The 20,233-nt window shown below is 36.2% G+C and overlaps 1 protein-coding gene and 1 long non-coding RNA gene across 10 annotated transcripts in view; one reads left to right on the top strand and one right to left on the bottom strand.

Annotated features, from left to right (window-relative positions):
* SDK1 (sidekick cell adhesion molecule 1) overlaps positions 1–20,233 on the top strand; it is an 829,158-nt gene that overhangs the window by 88,367 nt on the left and 720,558 nt on the right. The gene's annotated exons all lie outside the window — the stretch shown is intronic.
* Positions 142–5,853, bottom strand: LOC309614480. Its single transcript, XR_014236195.1, has 2 exons — positions 5,159–5,853; positions 142–1,269 (listed from the first exon to the last, which is right to left on the bottom strand). It is a non-coding gene; the product is annotated as an uncharacterized lncRNA (long non-coding RNA).

Here is a 20,233-nt window from a genome sequence, read left to right as displayed (position 1 = left end):
CTTCCTGTTTGTATTATTTTTACTTTCTCATCTAAGTTGTTGCATTTGTTGGCATAAAGTTGTTCATAGTATTTCTTCATAATTCTTTTAATTTCTGAAGGGTCAGAGGTAATCTTTCATTCCTGAATTTTGTGGTCTGTATTTTCTCTCCTTTTTCTTGCTAAGGGTTTGTATACTTAAGGGTTTGTCAATTTTGTTGATATTTTTAAAGAACTTACTTTTGGTTCTTTAAATTTCTTAGAAAATTTATTTTTCTCTTTTATAGTTCTTTAATTTCCACTCTCATCTTTATTATTTCCTTCTTTATGATTGCCTTCAATGTGTTTTCCTTTTTTTTCCCTACATTTTTTTTTTTAAACATCTTTATTGGAGTATAATTGCTTTATCCCCTACATTTTTAAGGGAAGTGCTTAGATTATTGATTTGAGGTCATCTTCTTTACTAATATAGGCATTTAACACTATATAAAGTTTCCCTTAAATCTTGCATTAGCTGTGTCCCATGCATTTTGACCTGATGTGTTTTTATTTCTGCTGATATCAAAATCCTTGCTAATTACCATTGTAATTTTTTTCTTTGACCTATTGTTATTTAGAAATGTGTTGTTTAATTTCCAAATATTTGTGGAGTTTTCTAAATTTTCTTTTATTGTTTATATCTAATTTAACTCCATTATGGTTGGTGAATATACTTTGTATAATTTCAATCCTTTTAAATTTATTAATGCTTTTTTTTTTTAATTGGCCTAGCATGTGGCTTATCTTGGATAATGTTCTATGTGTACTTGAGAAGAATGTCTCTTTTTTTGTTGTTGAGTGGAGTGTGCTATAGATGTTTGTTAAAGTTAAGTTGGTTGGTAGTGTTTTTCAAGTCTTCCATTTCCTTGTTGATCTTTCTGCTTGTTTCTATCCACTGTTGAAAGTGGAGTATTGACATATTCCACTATTATTGTTGAATTGTCTATTTCTCTCTTTAGTTTTGTCAGTTTTAGTTTCGTGTATTTTGGGGCTCTGTCATTAGGTTCATAAACATTTATAATTGTTATCTTTCCTTCTGAATTGACCCTTTTATCACAAAATTTCCCTCTTTTTTTCTAGTAACATTTTTGCCTTGAAGTCTATTTTGTCTGATATTAGTATAGCTCTACTTTGCTTACTGTTAGCGTGATTCATTGTTATCCTTTTGTTTTCGACTTACTTGTGTCTTTCAGTCTAATCTGAGTCTCTTTTGATAGCATATAGTTGAGTCATTTTTTAAAAAATAGCTATACTCATATCAGATAAAATAGACTTTAAAATAAAGAATGTTACAAGAGACAAGGAAGGACACTACATAATGATCCAGGGATCAATCCAAGAAGAAGATATAACAATTATAAATATATATGCACCCAACATAGGAGCACCTCAATACATAAGGCAACTGCTAACAGCTATAAAAGAGGAAATCGACAGTAACACAATAATAGTGGGGGACTTTAACACCTCACTTACACCAATGGACAGATCATCCAAAATGAAAATAAATAAGGAAACAGAAGCTTTAAATGACACAATAGACCAGATAGATTTAATTGATATATATCGGACATTCCATCCAAAAACAGCAGATTACACGTTCTTCTCAAGTGCGCACGGAACATTCTCCAAGATAGATCACATCTTGGGTCACAAATCAAGCCTCAGTAAATTTAAGAAAATTGAAATCATATCAAGCATCTTTTCTGACCACAACACTATGAGATTAGAAATGAATTACAGGGAAAAAAACGTAAAAAGGACAAACACATGGAGGCTAAACAATACGTTACTAAATAACCAAGAGATCACTGAAGAAATCAAAGAGGAAATCAAAAAATCCCTAGAGACAAATGACAATGAAAACACGACGACCCAAAACCTATGGGATGCAGCAAAAGCAGTTCTAAGAGGGAAGTTTATAGCTATACAAGCCTACCTAAAGAAACAAGAAAAAGCTCAAGTAAACAATCTAACCTTACACTTAAAGAAACTAGAGAAAGAAGAACAAACAAAACCCAAAGTTAGCAGAAGGAAAGAAATCATAAAGATCAGAGCAGAAATAAATGAAATAGAAACAAAGAAAACAATAGCAAAGATCAATAAAACTAAAAGTTGGTTCTTTGAGAAGATAAACAAAATTGATAAGCCATTAGCCAGACTCATCAAGAAAAAGAGGGAGAGGACTCAAATCAATAAAATCAGAGATGAAAAAGGAGAAGTTACAACAGACACCGCAGAAATACAAAGCATCCTAAGAGACTACTACAAGCAACTTTATGCCAATAAAATGGACAACCTGGAAGAAATGGACAAATTCTTAGAAAGGTATAACCTTCCAAGACTGAACCAGGAAGAAATAGAAAATATGAACAGACCAATCACAAGTAATGAAATTGAAACTGTGATTAAAAATCTTCCAATAAACAAAAGTCCAGGACCAGATGGCTTCACAGGTGAATTCTATCAAACATTTAGAGAACAGCTAACACCCATCCTTCTCAAACTCTTCCAAAAAATTGCAGAGGAAGGAACACTCCCAAACTCATTCTATGAGGCCACCATCACCCTGATACCAAAACCAGACAAAGACACTACAAAAAAAGAAAATTACAGACCAATATCACTGATGAATATAGATGCAAAAATCCTCAACAAAATACTAGCAAACAGGATCCAACAACACATTAAAAGGATCATACACCACGATCAGGTGGGATTTATCCCAGGGATGCAAGGATTCTTCAATATACGCAAATCAATCAATGTGATACACCATATTAACAAATTGAAGAATAAAAACCATATGATCATCTCAATAGATGCAGAAAAAGCTTTTGACAAAATTCAACACCCATTTCTGATAAAAACTCTCCAGAAAGTGGGCATAGAGGGAACCTACCTCAACATAATAAAGGCCATATATGACAAACTCACAGCAAACATCATTCTCAACAGTGAAAAACTGAAAGCATTTCCTCTAAGATCAGGAACGAGACAAGGATGTCCACTCTCACCACTATTATTCAACATAGTTTTGGAAGTCCTAGCCACGGCAATCAGAGAAGAAAAAGAAATAAAAGGAATACAAATTGGAAAAGAAGAAGTAAAACTGTCACTGTTTGCGGATGACATGATACTATACATAGAGAATCCTAAAACTGCCACCAGAAAACTGCTAGAGCTAATTAATGAATATGGTAAAGTTGCAGGATACAAAATTAATGCACAGAAATCTCTTGCATTCCTATACACTAATGATGAAAAATCTGAAAGAGAAATTATGGAAACACTCCCATTTACCATTGCAACAAAAAGAATAAAATACCTAGGAATAAACCTACCTAGGGAGACAAAAGACCTGTATGCAGAAAACTATAAGACACTGATGAAAGAAATTAAAGATGATACCAACAGATGGAGAGATATACCATGTTCTTGGATTGGAAGAATCAACATTGTGAAAATGAGTATACTACCCAAAGCAATCTACAGATTCAATGCAATCCCTATCAAATTACCAATGGTATTTTTTACGGAGCTAGAACAAATCATCTTAAAATTTGTATGGAGACACAAAAGACCCCGAATAGGCAAAGCAGTCTTGAGGCAAAAAAATGGAGCTGGAGGAATCAGACTCCCTGACTTCAGACTATACTACAAAGCTACAGTAATTAAGACAATATGGTACTGGCACAAAAACAGAAACATAGATCAATGGAACAAGATAGAAAGCCCAGACATTAACCCACGCACCTATGGTCAACTAATCTATGACAAAGGAGGCAAAGATATACAATGGAGAAAAGACAGTCTCTTCAATAAGTGGTGCTGGGAAAACTGGACAGCTACATGTAAAAGAATGAAATTAGAATACTCCCTAACACCATACACAAAAATAAACTCAAAATGGATTAGAGACCTAAATATAAGACTGGACACTATAAAACTCTTAGAGGAAAACATAGGAAGAACACTGTTTGACATAAATCACAGCAAGATCTTTTTTGATCCACCTCCTAGAGTAATGGAAATAAAAACAAAAATAAACAAGTGGGACGTAATGAAACTTCAAAGCTTTTGCACAGCAAAGGAAACCATAAACAAGACGAAAAGACAACCCTCAGAATGGGAGAAAATATTTGCAAATGAATCAACGGACAAAGGATTAATCTCCAAAATATATAAACAGCTCATTCAGCTCAATATCAAAGAAACAAACACCCCAATCCAAAAATGGGCAGAAGACCTAAATAGACATTTCTCCAAAGAAGACATACAGATGGCCACGAAGCACATGAAAAGATGCTCAACATCACTAATTATTAGAGAAATGCAAATCAAAACTACAATGAGGTATCACCTCACTCCTGTTAGAATGGGCATCATCAGAAAATCTACAAACAACAAATGCTGGAGAGGGTGTGGTGAAAAGGGAACCCTCTTGCACTGTTGGTGGGAATGTAAATTGATACAGCCACTATGGAGAACAATATGGAGGTTCCTTAAAAAACTAAAAATAGAATTACCATATGACCCAGCAATCCCACTACTGGGCATATACCCAGAGAAAACCGTAATTCAAAAAGACACATGCACCCGAATGTTCATTGCAGCACTATTTACAATAGCCAGGTCATGGAAGCAACCTAAATGCCCATCAACAGACGAATGGATAAAGAAGATGTGGTACATATATACAATGGAATATTACTCAGCCATAAAAAGGAACGAAATTGAGTCATTTGTTGAGACGTGGATGGATCTAGAGACTGTCATACAGAGTGAAGTAAGTCAGAAAGAGAAAAACAAATATCGTATATTAATGCATGTATGCGGAACCTAGAAAAATGGTACAGATGAGCCAGTTTGCAGGGCAGAAGTTGAGACACAGATGTAGAGAATGGACATATGGACACCAAGGGGGGAAAACTGCGGTGGGGTGGGGATGGTGGTGTGCTGAATTGGGCGATTGGGATTGACATGTATACACTGATGTGTATAAAACTGATGCCTAATAAGAACCTGCAGTATAAAAAAACAAACAAAACAACTAATACTAAACTTTCATTGGGTTATTTGTATGGAAACATGTTAATATAAATGTTTCAGACATTACATGAAAAAAAAAAAATCCATACTGTTAATCTGTTTTTTGATTTTAGTATTTAATCCATTTACATTTATTATAATTACTGATAAGGTAAGATAAATGTCTGCCATTTTATTTGTTTTCTACATGTCATCTTGTTGGTTCATCCATTGCTCTCTCATGCCTTTTGTGTTAGATTTTTTTTTCTCCCATATATATGTTATTTTCTTAGTTGTTATCTTGGGGATTACAATTAACATCTTAATTTAAAACAATCCAGTTCATATTAATCCTCACATAATTTCAGTACTACAGAATCTTGCTCTAGTGTAGCTCTAACCCTTTCTCCCAACTTTATGCTATTTTTATTTTACAAATTACATCTTTATACATTGTAAGCCCATTAAAGTCTTTATAATTGTTGTTTTATACAGTTGCCTTTCAAATCAAATAGAAGAAAGTCATTACACCTTCTATCCCCCAAAATATAATTATCACCTTTTATATTTACCTTTGTAGTTTCCTTTACTGGTGTTCTTTGCTTGGATTTGAGTTTTCATTTAGTTTCATCAATGAAACTGCCATTCCTCCCCCACCTGCCATATGGGTGAATTTTAATAGCAAGTGAAACAATAAGTCCATGAATATTACATATATCATGTACCCATTTTATAAACTTAGAAACAACTAAAAGAACATAAATGCACATAATATACGTAATACACACACACACACACATATATATATATATAGATATATAGATATATAAAATATTTGCATCACCCAGAAATACATGAGTAGTTCCAGATAGTGGTCTCCTAAGGTGGAGGCAGGCCTAGGAATGGGATGGGGGTACATAAGAATATGTATGTTATAAATAAGGGCCAGTTTTATTTTGGAGTAATGGGTTCATGGGGTTTTATTACATTATTAAAAACATGTACACAAACAAAAAATTTTATGGTTGTGGTTACTTTCACACTAACACATGAGATGGGGAATCTATCAATATTATGTAATAGAGTTTTATGAAAGAGTTTGACCTCAGCTTTCAAAGCCATTTTTATGACCAGAGGAATTACTTAGGGAGGATATCTCTGCCCAGTCCCACATGGGGCTGCCTCAGCTTGCCCAGACTCCATTATCAGGACAAGATGGGGTAATGATGAAAGAATTGATGGCCATACTGCTGCTTTGAGACAAATGGTTGTCTCACACTGCCCCTCCCTATGTCCCTGCCACCATCTGCAATCTCACAGCCCTCATCTCCATAATGTGCTCTGAGGGGTTTAATAAATATACAGGAGCTGTCAGCAAGAGTCCGATAAATATACAGGAAATTCTGCCCTCACTAAATCCATATTTAAAGCATGATGTTCTCCAGTTGCTCAAGCATTCAAGAGATTTTTTAGAATAATCAAGTGGAGACTTTGGGAGAATACCCAAAACTGCCATCAAGATGACTTGAGCATAATAATATCATGCAGACAGGATCAGAAGGGAAAGGAAACTAAGAAAATGAAAATTTAAGCAGTTGTAGTTTTTCTATTTTAAAGAATGACTTTTTAAAATAGAAGTGTCAGCACAAAGTGTTGATAATGGGAGTACCACCGCTGGGTAATTTATATTACTGGAAAACTTTTTTGAGAGGCAGTATAGGTAGAGTCAGATGGTACTCCCAAACCTTTTCATGTGGGATGCATAGAAAATGGCAATTTTATGGTTTGTTGGGAAAAATAGCAAGGCTGCTCATGGCCACAATAGCTTGAACCAGCCACAGTTCACTGGTTGTGAAGACCCAACTTTGATTTCTGGATTTACTTCTTATACTTTGGACAGTTACATTACTCCTCTGAGCCTTAGTTTACCTGTCTGAACTATGGGAATAGTTCTGCCAATTTGTAATGATTTTGTATCTACTAGTTTTAGAATATAAAAATTACCCCTTAGTTTCTCAAATACTTAAAATGTAAAATAACATTTGAATATTGACCAAAGTCAGAGCAAATGGCATTTGTACAAATGCATAGCCATTCAATTTTTATTTAACTATCTGGATTTGAAAACCAGTACACGGTATTTGCTAGGAATTGTTATTGATGCTCTCATATATTTGTGTGGCTGTCTTTACCGCTTTTGTCAATTAGGAGGTATGAACACCTGCTGTACGTGTACCTTGTACCAGCTATTGTGGGAAATATAAAGAAACAGAAAACTGGGTCCTACCCTCATGGACCTCAGTCTGGCTCATGATCTATTGCTTTTATGTGAATCATAAATGACAAAGTTGTGTCATTTACAGAAAATAATATTCAGAAAATAAATGTAAAAAGACCTTAAAGAAGGGAAAGCTCCATGTGGCTTAGTGTCTTGCACTCAGTAGGATATGCAAGGGATATGTGTAAGGTCTAACTGAGATTCTTAGGAAAGGATTTAATGAGGACTGAAGAACTGAATGATCAGACATAAAGGATGGTGAAGTCTGCCTATGCAGAGAGTTTTTATTGTGTCTTCCCAAGAAATTTACTTGGAAGCACAATATTCATTTCTGAAGAGACAAAGACTAAGTTTTAGAAAAGAAATTTCTCCTAGATACTATTATAAAGTTTGAGTATTTCTATTATGATTTTATTACTTCCCATCTGTGGTAGATGTTTTATTGAAATTATTTGGATGTTATCAAGCTGTGACAATGATGCTTTAAAGGTCATACATGAAACACAATTAAATTTTCCAAGTGAAATAAGAATATGCATTGTGAAAGGCAAATAATTTGAAGTAGTTTTTTTTTTTTTATATGGGCCATTTTATGATGACATTTTGAGGTGTTTAAATAGATCACTATGTTGTTTTCTTCTTGATTGCAATTTTCCCTTCACTATTTGTGTAGCTTAAAAATAGAAACCAATGTGTTTAAGTTTCAACATTATTGAGTCTTATAGTTAATATAAACTTTATTCTAAATTCAATACTAGATTTTATTATAACTCTGTGTGGAAACTTACTAAAATTATTCTTATGTAAATGTGATGGCTTCTGATTGATAGAGATTTAATTATGTACACTTCGGTTTATTATAAATTAGGTAAACCAACATTTCTGTATCTCTGTCATTAACTTACTCATTAGGAGATCCCTAAGATTCCCTCTGTCTAAAATTTTGTGATTTTATTTTATTTTACTTTTTTCCCCATAATAGTAATGAATGATTGTTTCTTTCAAATGTTTGGAAATTAATACTGGAAAATTTTTAGTTATTATTGCCTACTGTAGGTTATTTTAATATTATGACTATTTGACAGTGTTTTCTGTTTGATTTGTGGTGCTGACTCATAAATGCCACTGGAAAAAAGGTATTTTGGTTCTAATATAAGGAGGAATTATTTAGGTAACAGCAAAATGACTTAGGTAAACAAAAATTTCTTTGTACTTATGAGCAAAATGACAGATGACACCTAACTCTCTGAGTAAAGTGTGAAAAGAGCACAGGTATATTAAAAAAGGGAGACTCAATATTATATCAGTTTTTTGATGTAAAATAGCCCAGTGGTTACTATCTGTTAAAATAGTCTGATACTGTTGTGTGTTTCCATGTGGAATGCTCCCTGGTGTGCTCTTTCTGAGAGAGCAGGAGTACTGCACATCTGTGTGGGTTCTGGAGGAGTATATTTCAACTTGAATTAAGGTGATATATGTGTGTGTGTGTGTGTGTGTGTGTGTGTCTGTATCTAAATCTACCTGTTTATCTCAGGTAATAGAGAATTGATAGCATTACTGTTAACAGAGTCTGTTGACTTTTCTTTGTTTATCTAAACAACTGATTAGGCTGCTCTTAGGCTTGGCATTATTACAGGGATACAGTAATATTCAGTGGAAAAGGAGTTTGAAATGATTAAAATTATTAAATACTTCTGAACTGGTTTTGAAAGCTTCTCTGGGCTGAAAGCCAGTTGATTCTTGTCAGCGTTTTTACATGACTGAGTTCAGTTACTTCAGAGCTAGAACAATTGCAGCCTTGGTAAATGTTTTAATTCTGCCTGGTGGTACAATATAGGATCCTTTTAAATGCTGCTGTAATTGGTGTTTAAATAATGTGTTTTGACTGGACAAGAATGGAAGAGCTATTTTGGAGTATTTTCAAAGGTAGAAATTTAAAATAAAGTAACTTGTTAATTTAGTGTTCCGTAATGTATATAATAAGATTGAGGTTTCAATGTTTGTCTTAAGTAAATGAAAATATTCAAATGAGCCTTTTATATAAGAGGAATTGCCTGTATGTGAAAGATTCTGAGCAAAAACAGTTGGATTTAAAAAATTGAACTAGTTGATAAAAAAGGCTTGGGTTCTGGTCATGGCCTACCTATAAGCAACCTTTATGACTTTGGGAAGTTTTAATATCCTCACTGTTAAAGAGAATCTGTTCCAACTCTCTCATTTGTAAAACTTTCCTTAGTCCTGGAATTTCTTTTTGAAAGAAATAAGTGTGGTATTAGTGGCTGTATGAGTATTCTGCTATCACGGGAGCTTGAAGTTTGAGGGAGAGGGTAGAGTAATTGGGAATAAAACTTGGACATGCCACATCCAGAGGACCCAGAGCCTTATTGCTAGACAAGGCTGTACAGATTTTATACCATAAGTGCACAAATTAGAAACAAGTAGCCAGTTTTAATGCTTATCCTGAACATTGTGTATCAAAACACCCTTGCAGGTGTATACCCTCTCCATTCCCCACGACTTCTACCTTTTCTTAGTCTCATACTAGACTGTCGTACCTGCCTTTTGCCTTTGAAATATTTTGAGTTTATCCCATGTTGGGGTAATATGTAGACATAGAAGGGTTTTGAGAGGAGAAGGACATCATCAGATATGCTTATAGGAAAGCTTACTTTAGCGGAACAGTGCAGGGTTGGTAGAGCAGACTCAAGGGTAGTGGCTGGGTAGCCAACCCTGTAAGAAAGTTAATGGCAGTATTTTTGATTTTGTTTCATTACTGTTTTCCTCAGAATAGTTTTGAATGTTAAAATTTTTAAACAAACTATAGAACAACTTAATCCAAAATTTTTTTGCTCTCATTTAAAAGCTGATGCATTGAAATACAAACTCAGTCAATTACCATCTCACTTTGCTTATCTTGGCATAGAACTTGGATGTGTGTATTACACTGGACTCTTGGCTTAAATCTCTATTAGATATAGATATATGTATAGATATATCTATATAGATATATCTGTGGGAAAGCTTTTCAGATAGCCCAGACAATATAAATAACACTAGATTTGTACTTAAGTAGCAAACGTGTTTCTCTCTCTCTGTACTGCTTGTCTCTGAGGAGAACTTGCTAGGTTATTTTTTCCTCTCCTACTGCACTGCCTTGGTGTATTATTGTCAAGTCAAGATCAGATACTCTGGAGTCAGACAGACCTTGTTCAAATCTTACCTCTCTTTCTTCTTTGGGCCAGTTCATTAACGTACCTAAGTTTTGGTTTCTTACTTGATTTGGTTTCTTACTTGATAGATCGTTTTGTGGACTTCGTACTAAAAACATTCAGCTTTACCATCCGGCCTAGGGTACTAAACAAGGATATAAGCCAATCTCCTAGTGTATGGATGTGTTTCATAAGGAGGAATATTTAAGGGAAAGTCATCAAAGACTTTTTGAATGATTGAGAAACCACACACAACATCCACATATAAACACACACACAGAAACATAAGGAGATTTATATGTGCATGAATACAAACATTGATATAAACACAAAAATAATTTAGAAAGTTAATGAATGGAGGAGTTTCCATTTTGTAGAATAAGAGCAAACAGTATATTTGTAATGTAATACTAACACAGAAAAGCAGAAAATACCCTCTTCTAATTTTACCTCTTTGTGGGCAAGATTGAGTAAACTGCAGAGTTGGTGAGGCACAGAGAATTGGTTGCCAACAGGATCAAGAATCCTAGAGGAAAGGGCAGAGATTATCCTTTCACCTGAAATTGCGCTCTCTCTCTCCATATGGGTAGAAAAAAACAAAAACAAAACACACAATGAACAGAGACAGGGATACTGTCTGCACTAATGACACTCAGGGTAAAAGAAGTCCTTACAAGTTGGCTTTTGTTTCTCCCTTAGTTTTTGACCTACTCAGAATTCACTGGGCTTCCTGGAACTTCATATTAAAATTTTCGTAGATCACAGAAGGAATTTTCAAACAGCATAATCTTTGCTGATAGCCATTACCAAACACTTGTTCTTTCAATGACTGATTGAAAACAAAGCTTCTTTGAGCCCTCTTGCACGGTGCCAGTCTTCACAGATTTTTGCATCCTGCTAAGTGGTATTTTTTTGTGACCAGTGCCATGGTTGATTGGCTTCAGCAACCTGCTTAAGTATCTGTGATTAAAAGATGCAAACGAAAGAACAGATAAATGGAAGAAAAAATAAACATAGCAACAGTATGATTACATACAGAAATAAGTTTATCCCAGTGTGTGACATTGGTCAGTCAGTCTCCTTTAATAAAGGAGATTTATTTTCAGGAAACCAGCTTTATGTGAGTGATGTATATCATAATAATTTATTTACCTATATTATAAAATTTCAAGCTGGATATAAATTGAAAATGAAGATTCTTCATTTAGCAAACATTTCTTGGGTGTTTATATGTCAGGCACTGTTCTAGCATTGGGTATACAGGGATCTGTAAGAATTGGTTCTTCCCTTCAAGGAGCTCCTACTTTTGTGGCATAATTGTAACAAATCCTACAACTAGTCCTTATTGAGTGACTACCATGGGCCAAGCATGGTACCAGGCTCTGGAGAAAGAGGCAGACATAGTCGTGCTCTCAGCCAACACTATCAATGTTCTGAGAAAGGTAGAGGCAAGGGGATGGGAAGCACAGACAGAACCTACAAAGAATCAGCTAAAGGCCAGTGTACTGTGATGACTTGGAGAATGCCGTAGTTCATGTTTTGGCTCAAATAAATTCACTTTATGACTAAAATGTTACTTTTCCTCTATTTAATATTATTACTTATCAATCCTCAGTCTTTAATTATGAGCATTGGCTTTATTGATTTTTTTAAAATATTTACACTCTGGTTATTATTTCTAAAGGAATTTATGAACAAATTCCATACAGCATGCCATTTGACAAATTACTGAAAAAATAATATTTAAATAATATATTTGAGTATCTCATTAATCTTGGTATTCAAGGAGGTTTTAGCCAATTACTCTGTTTCCTATATGTTGAATTGATCATTCTTTTTAATCACCTGTTTGTATAAGCTTATTAATTTGACCTGTACTTGAATTAACTGCTTACATTTAATATGTTGGACAGACAGTACTATGGATTGCTCTATTTATGAATTGTAAGTTGTTTTATTTTAATATGCATTTCTAAATTCTGCTTTTAGAACTTTATTTGCTTTTGCATACTCAACTATATTCACTAACATTTGATAATAGTAATGCATTATAGAACGGCAGTGCCATTTATTTACGAAGGCTTTACAATATTTATTTTGCAGTTTCGAGTTTTGAAATAATTAAGCAGTGCTGATGTACAGTTCCCATTGCAGTTCCAAGACCTAGCTAGTTAAGTTAATTAGCTTAAGTGATTCTGTCAGCCCTAGTGGCAGTTGGAGGCACATAGTGCTGGCTTGTCAGGCTGCTAAAATGGAACCTGTAAGAATGGAATTACCGTGGTTAGCTCCGTTCCCTCCCTACCCTTGAGAGATGAGTTGGCTTTCCTTTTCACGAGATAAAAACAGAACCAGATAATGTAAACTGACACTTTTGCTCATGATTAACATGGGCCTTTTCATTCAATGTGGGTTGGTAGCTTTCCAGTTCTTTGCCTGGCTGAGGTTTCACCAAACCTCATGTCCTTCATCCCACCTTTCCCATATGATGGTCTCTTTTAAGATTTTATTATGTGTTTGTTTTGGATGCATTCAAGGCCATTTGAATAATACTCATGGTTACTCCGAGAGCATGAGTGTTATAATAATATTCAAGGTTGTAGTCTGATCACATATTTGCCCTGCGTGTGCCGTCTGGTCGCCTGTACAGTCGGGTGGGTGGTCTCGTTCTGCTCCTTCTCCTGCTGTTGCCTTTCAGGCATCCTTTGTGGGTGGGATTTGAGGTGTTGCTGCGTCCTGTTTTCATCAAACTTTGTATAAATTATGGAATTCCACAGCATACATTTAGTGCAGTTTGATTGGCTTCAGAATCTAGCACTTTGGCAGGACAGAGGTGAAGGAAGTAGAAATGGAGGGGAGAGGAGGAGTACAAGTAGGGAGAAACCCAGACTGGCGCTGGACTGAGACAGAGCAGGACAGCAGAGCGTCAGGGTGACTGTGAGTTGAGCCCCGGCAGCTGCCGACGTGACAGGAGAAGCAGGCTTTATGTGGGGCTGGGCCGGGAGGAGGGGAGTGGAATGTGGAGTTTGATTCTTGATATTCTTAGGTATATGTTGGTGAGACACCGTGTGGAAGTCCCCTAGCAGAGTTTAAGTGAATGAAGGTATATATTTGGTGGGACGTGTGTTAGAGAGTCACAGCCTAAAGGTAATCATAATAGCAGCCCCTGTTTATTGAATGCTTGTTAGCTACTGTGATAAGGGCTATGTGAACATGCTCTCTGAGCCTAAATTTTCTCATCTGTAAAAGGGGTACAATAGCATTCTTGTGAGGTTTAAATGAGTTAATATGTGTAAAGTGCTTAACAGTGTCCAGCACATAATGACTCATATTTAAATGCTAGTTATCATCGTCATCACAAGTTAATCCATCATTTGTTTGGAAAGGTATTTTTATCTAGTTGACGCTTGAACAATGCAGAGGTTAGGGGAACTGAACCCCTGCTCAGTCAAAAATCTGCGTATAACTTTTGACACCTCCCCCAAATTAACTACTGATAGGCCACTACTGACCGGAAGGCTTACCGATAACATAAACAGTCGATTAACATATATTTTGTGTATGTATTAAATATTGTATTCTTACAAAAAAGTGAGCTAGAGAAAAGAAAATGTTTTAAGAAAATCATAAGAGGAAATACATTTACAGTACATATATGTACTTACCGAAAAAGAAATCTGTGTATAAGTGTACCCATGCAGCTCAATCCCATGTTTAAGGGTCAGCTGTACATATTGTATAGAAGAGGGATCTGTGGCTCAAGCAACTTAACTACTTAACTGCTCTGCTAGAGGTCACATAATTGGTAAGTGGTAGAAGAATTTGAACCCAGGTCAAACCGTATTCCTAACTTCACTTGTCTCTCTCCTTCCTTTGTGAAAATAAACTCTTCAACAGAGGCTGTATGGTGTAGAGAAAAGATAGAGGACAAAATACCTAATGCACAGAAAGTTGTTTTGAGTATTAAATGGGCAATGCCCTTCCAAAACACTATAAGGAGAGCTTTTTAATAACAGTTATTGTAAGGGAGAAAATCTTACAGAAAGATGCAAATGAAGCTTGGCATTTGAGAACTGCTGGGGAAGAATGAAAGGGGAAAAGGGAGAAGATCGTGTAGGACAAAGCAAAGTCAGAGAGAACGAGAGAGTAGAGAAAGTTCATGTAGTTTCTGCATTTAGGGACAAGAGAGCTTAAAAAGTACCTGTTGGTTGACATTGTCAAGTGCTGCATGGAGGTCAAGGAGAATGAGACCTGAGAAAAGGCAGTCTGAATCACTCTTTGGTGTTAACAGATTAAATTTATTTCCCTTTGAGCTATAAACAATTGACTAAAAATACAGTGATAAGAAACAGAAATATAGGATCCAATGATGTAGATGAATCAGCTAAAATTGGGAGTTAGATTTATTCTTTTGACCCCCCCCTTTCCAGTTCATAAGTTTTATCAATAAAATATTCTAGTAGCATGCATTGTCTGACATGTATCAGCTTAATTAGAGTTTTAGTTGGAAAACTCAGCTATCTCATGCATCTGTGATGCTTCTCCACAAATCTGAAATGCAATAGATACACTGCCATGAAATGATGAACATTGTGCTAATGGTAACCTGGAGAAGCTCCCTTTTAATGCAGTGATTACTCTTATTCATACTAATTCTTCCCATTTTTTCTTAATTCTTTGTGTCTGCTTTCTCCACAATCAAAAAATTGTGAGATGACTTGACCATGTTTTGAGAGCAACAAGCTATGAACTCTGCAGTTTGACTTGTCTAACATCTGTGAGGGATGGATGGGGCTGGAGCTTTGCTCACCGTGTATGAACCCATTGCCTAGAATAGTGCCCGGAGCATAGTAGGTCCTTAATCAATGTAATTTAAATAAGGAATAAATGAACTCTCCTTGGAGCTTCATAGTCACAAAATTTACAAAAAATTTATGACACAATATAATGATGTACATAATTGGTGTGCTTCAAAATTAACCAAAAATAGAAAACAGACTATGTAATTTGCCAGTAAGTATAATTTCTCTTAATATAATAAAATCAGGCTTTTCTACAGTTGAGATCGTGCGTGTGCGTGGGTGGTATGTGGGAGGGTCATGGAGCCAAGCCCAGGACCCTGGGCAGGGCAGGGATTGTAGACCCCCAGCCTGACTGAGCTCCCTGAGATCCGTTCTTTGCAGAGTTTCAGACACTGTTCCTCAAGTATTATAATTTGGCACACTGTGACCATTCACTTGACTTATGATAGCATGGCCTCCACCCTCTTTAATAAGAACTACATGTCATCTTACTGAAAGGCAAAGATTAGATAAGAATTGGTATAGCCTAGGGATGAAGTTTCCAATGAACTTCGAGTGATGAGTGCCTGTAATATTCCTGTTGCCCATAATATTGATGTAGCAAATATAACTTGAGAAACTACTGTATACAAAATATTTTGGGGAATGCAGAGATGTGTAATGCACATTATGTATCCTGGGGAAGTTTATAGCTTTGAACTTTTTTTGCGATATAATTAAAATACCGTAAAATTCACCATTTTAAAGTACACAGTTCAGTGATTTTTAACATATTCACAAGGTTATGCCAACACCACCGCTATCTAATTCCATAAGATTTGCATTACCTCAGAAAGAAATCCCATACTGATTAGAAATTACTCTCCATTTTCCCTCCACCCCCCTCACCCAGTCCCTGGGAACTACAAGTGTTCTTCCTGTCTTTATGAATTTGCCTATTCTGGATATTTCATATAAATGGAATCATACAATGTGTGGCATTTTGTGACTGGCTTTTTTCACTTAACATAATATTTTCAAGTTTCATCAATGTTGCAACATCTTTTGCTACTTTCTCTCATTTTCATTGCTGAATAATATTCCATTGTATGGATATACCATTCCACATTTTATTTATTCATTAGTTGATGGACATTTGGGTTGTTCCTACTTTTTGGACATTATCAATAATACTGCTGTGAATATTCGTGTACCTGTTTTTGTGTGAACGTGTTTTCACTTCTCTTGGTTATGTACCTAGGAGCGGAATTGCTGGGTCATATGGTAACCTGTGTTAACTTTTTGAGGTTATGTAGAACTTTACAAAGTGCTTTGTATCCTTTATTTATCACAGTGACTGAGAAAGGAAACTGAAGATCTGAAAGATTAGGTGGGCTAGAGAAAAGCTTGCATGTGTCACAAAAATATATTTAAAATGAGGTTCATCGATGTATTGGTTACTTTAGGGCGGAACTGAAACCTAAATATTGGTCAGGAAGGGTAAATAAAATGTGTGCTATTCACATAGTAGCAGACGGTTGCAGCTAGGTTTGTGTGTACAGCATTTATGTACATAGCAGAAGAAGAACATATGCACACATAACGGCTCAACAGGAATAGATTTAAAACCATAGAAGAACATAATGCCCAGTGAAAAAATGAGTTGCAGAGTAATAGATACAGTATAACATCATTTACTAAGGTAAGGAAACCTAGAGAAATACTATACATTGTTACCCACATGCAAAAGTATAAAAATGGGTATGGAGGACATTCATCAGTCTATGTAGTGGTTGCTTTGTGTCCCTACTTCTGAGCTTTAAAATTCCTGCCATTACTCCTTCCTATATATTTAACAAATTATTTCCATTACAAGATTGTCGATTTCTTTAGAATAGGGGCCATATTTTCTTCACTTTTTTATTTCCATTGTCTAGCACAATGTGCCTAGCACATGGGTGTAAAAACAATTTTGAATGGCTAAGCAAATGAATATGAAGCCACTTAAATTATTTTGGGAAGAAGGTAGGGCAAGAAAATTAAATTCGTCCTTCTCCCTTTCTGCTTATTGTCTCTTCTTTACCTTCATATTCCCCTAGTGTTATAAAATGAGGCCTGCAATTACAAGAGTAGTTCTTTGTGACATGACATGCTAATAAAGCAGATGGTGTGTGCAAATAAGCAGGATAAAAGATATCTTTGTTGCAAAAGTCATTGCTGTCTCCTTTAAAGTATGGAGTATTTTATGATATCTCAGTAGATTTTATCTTCCTTGTCAAGGTAATGATTATGTATCCTGTAAATCTTGATGGCTTTGTTGTATCAAGTATCAGGTTACACAGCTTAGTCAGGTAGTTGTAGAAAGAAAGATGTCTATGATCAGACTTGGATGTGGTATTACTAATATTTTTGCCTTTCAGGAATATGTTGGTTTCACGTCTTTGTGTTTATATGGAGGAAGAGAACTCCGCTTCCACTTAGGGTCTGTACCTCCTTCTCTTTATTATCTTCTCCCCACGGGAAAAAGAAGGACAAACTGTAAAGTTGGGAGCTTGACAACAATATGGGTGAAGTTTGTGGTCTCCATGTCTCTGTTCTGACTCTCTTTCACCGAGTGCTTCATGGTGGTAAAGATGTTCTCTTCTCCCTGCCTGCTTCACAGTACTGAAAGCAGAACAAGGGGTCGGCCCTGTGAGGCCTAGCCTGATCTGCACATGTCCGGTCCTGTCTCAGCCTTCCCTGGGTGAGTAAACCCATTAAGGCTCTCTCTGTGAATCAGGTCAGGAGCAAGGACAATAGGGAGCCTCGTTTTGACCTTAGGCTCAAGCTACGTTCTCCAGCACGGTTCACCCGAAGCGGTGAGGGTACTGGAGGTAGCTGTCGCTGACGCTCATGCTTTGATCCCCATCTGTCTATCTGTGGTTATGCTCAGTTGTTTAGAACCAGGAAAGGTGGTAGAAGTGAGCCACATGTTTCCTATGTATACCCCCTCCCCCTACCCCCGTAATGATGGTAGTCTTGATTTTCTCCATCCTTTACAATTGTTGAAACTTTTTTCTTTATGTCTCACAGAACCTTCAGCCAGCATCTTGGCATTATAGGAATTTACTCAGCTTTTTAGAAGCAATTTGACTTATCTGAACCCATAAAAGCAGTTAAAATCCTAAGGGATCCTGACAGAGCACATTGTTGATAGTTGCTTTTATAGGTGGTGAAACCTTTTATTTTTACTTGTGAAAGTACCAAAACAGTCTATCTTCCTTCAGACAAATACCTACTTAGCACAGGAATATTTTGCTTAAAAAATGTAGCTTTTATGTTTAATTAAATCTAAGATGCCAATGATTAAAAAAATGCACTGTTTTATGTCTCACTAAAAAAGATGCAGACAATTAACGGTATGACGCCGCTGGGTATAAGATGCTCCCCCCACTCCACAGTTACTACAGTACGAAAGAAAAAAGGGGTATGGGATAAATGATTTAAAAGTGAGTGACTCTTCATTTGCAGAATAGTTCCGTAGGGGCAGGTTGGTGTGAAGAAACATTGAATGGTGAGCTGAATGTTTGGAGACCGAGATTCTAGTTTTGGCTACAGGAGAAAATGTGTATAATTTTACTTTTAAAAGGATAGAGCTCACAGAGTTTGGAGCAAGTCTGGCCTCTCCCTGCCTCCCCAGCGTCTTCTCGTGACACTTAGTTTGACCTTCTTTTAGTTTCTCAGGCTCACCAGCCTTCTTTCAGCCGGTATCCTTCGCATATGCTGTTTTCTCTGCCTAAACCCTTTCTTGCTCCTTCCTCTGGTCAAGTCCTACTAACTCTTCAAGCTTACCCTTAAATATTACCTTTTCTGACCCTCCAGGCTAGGTTTTCCTGCTTTAATATACAAAGGCAAATATACTGAGTATAGGTACTAACTGCCCCTTGTATTTCTTGTTAGTCACATTTGTCACGATTGTAATAAAATATCTATGCAGTTATTTTCTTGTTGCCTTTCTGCCTTTCAGGATAGTCTTGCTCATGCTGTATCCCCCATGTGTTTTCAATGCCTGGCACATATTCCCGTGCCTAACAGAGATACCTGGAGTGAATAAAATGGCAGCGTCCAACAGTGACATATACTGCTGAGGATGGCAAGTCAAAGTCTGAAAGGTGTCCATTGGGTTTGGCAAGTAGAGGTCACTAGATATTTTAGAAGGCATAGTTTTAGTAGAATGTGGGGGGGGGGGTGGACAGAAGCAAGATTGCAGAATATGTTAAAAAGAAAAGCAAGACTATTCACTATAAAACATTGGAACACTTGCAAATAATTTCTCTACTGATAGCACCTTTTCTTGAGTTTTTCTATTTCAGTAAACACTGTCAGAATCCTCCAAATTATAATAAGATAAAAAATAAATCCCAAGACACCCTACTATGATTTCCTTTCTCAGTGGATAATGGATAGGATGGAATATTCACTTCAGTGCAGGTCGTCACAGGGGGGCAGTTCAGAGCATTCTGCTCCAGAGAGCAAGGAGTAGCCCAGATGTTTCTCATCCCCTCTGCTTTATCACTGAGCCAAAAGTACGGTCTTTTTTTTTTTTTTCAGTACCACTGGCATTAAAAAATATGTACTCTTTCATTGCTGCGCTCAATAGAACTTGAAACAGAACCTTAGAAGACCAGCTCTTCACATAAGCATGAAGTAATTTGAAAGTCCTTGTGTGATGGAAGTGGCCTTGTGAAGACATTTGTTGTGAAGGTCTTGCAGACTGTACTGTGCAGGTGCTGTGGACAGACCCGTGGGCAGCGCTGTGCACAGTCCTGGTGTGTTCTACTTGGAAAAGTAGTAAGAGTAACAAATACATGCAGCACTTCGGGCAGGTCACCTGTTCTAAGCACTTTACATATATTTACTCATTTAATCTTCACAACAAAC

This window comes from Balaenoptera borealis (genome assembly GCF_965194805.1).
Source record: "Balaenoptera borealis genome assembly, chromosome: 16".
Classification (NCBI taxonomy): Eukaryota; Metazoa; Chordata; class Mammalia; order Artiodactyla; family Balaenopteridae; genus Balaenoptera; species Balaenoptera borealis.
Note: the sequence above shows the minus strand (reverse complement) of the source record. Positions and strands in the feature narration are given on the sequence as shown.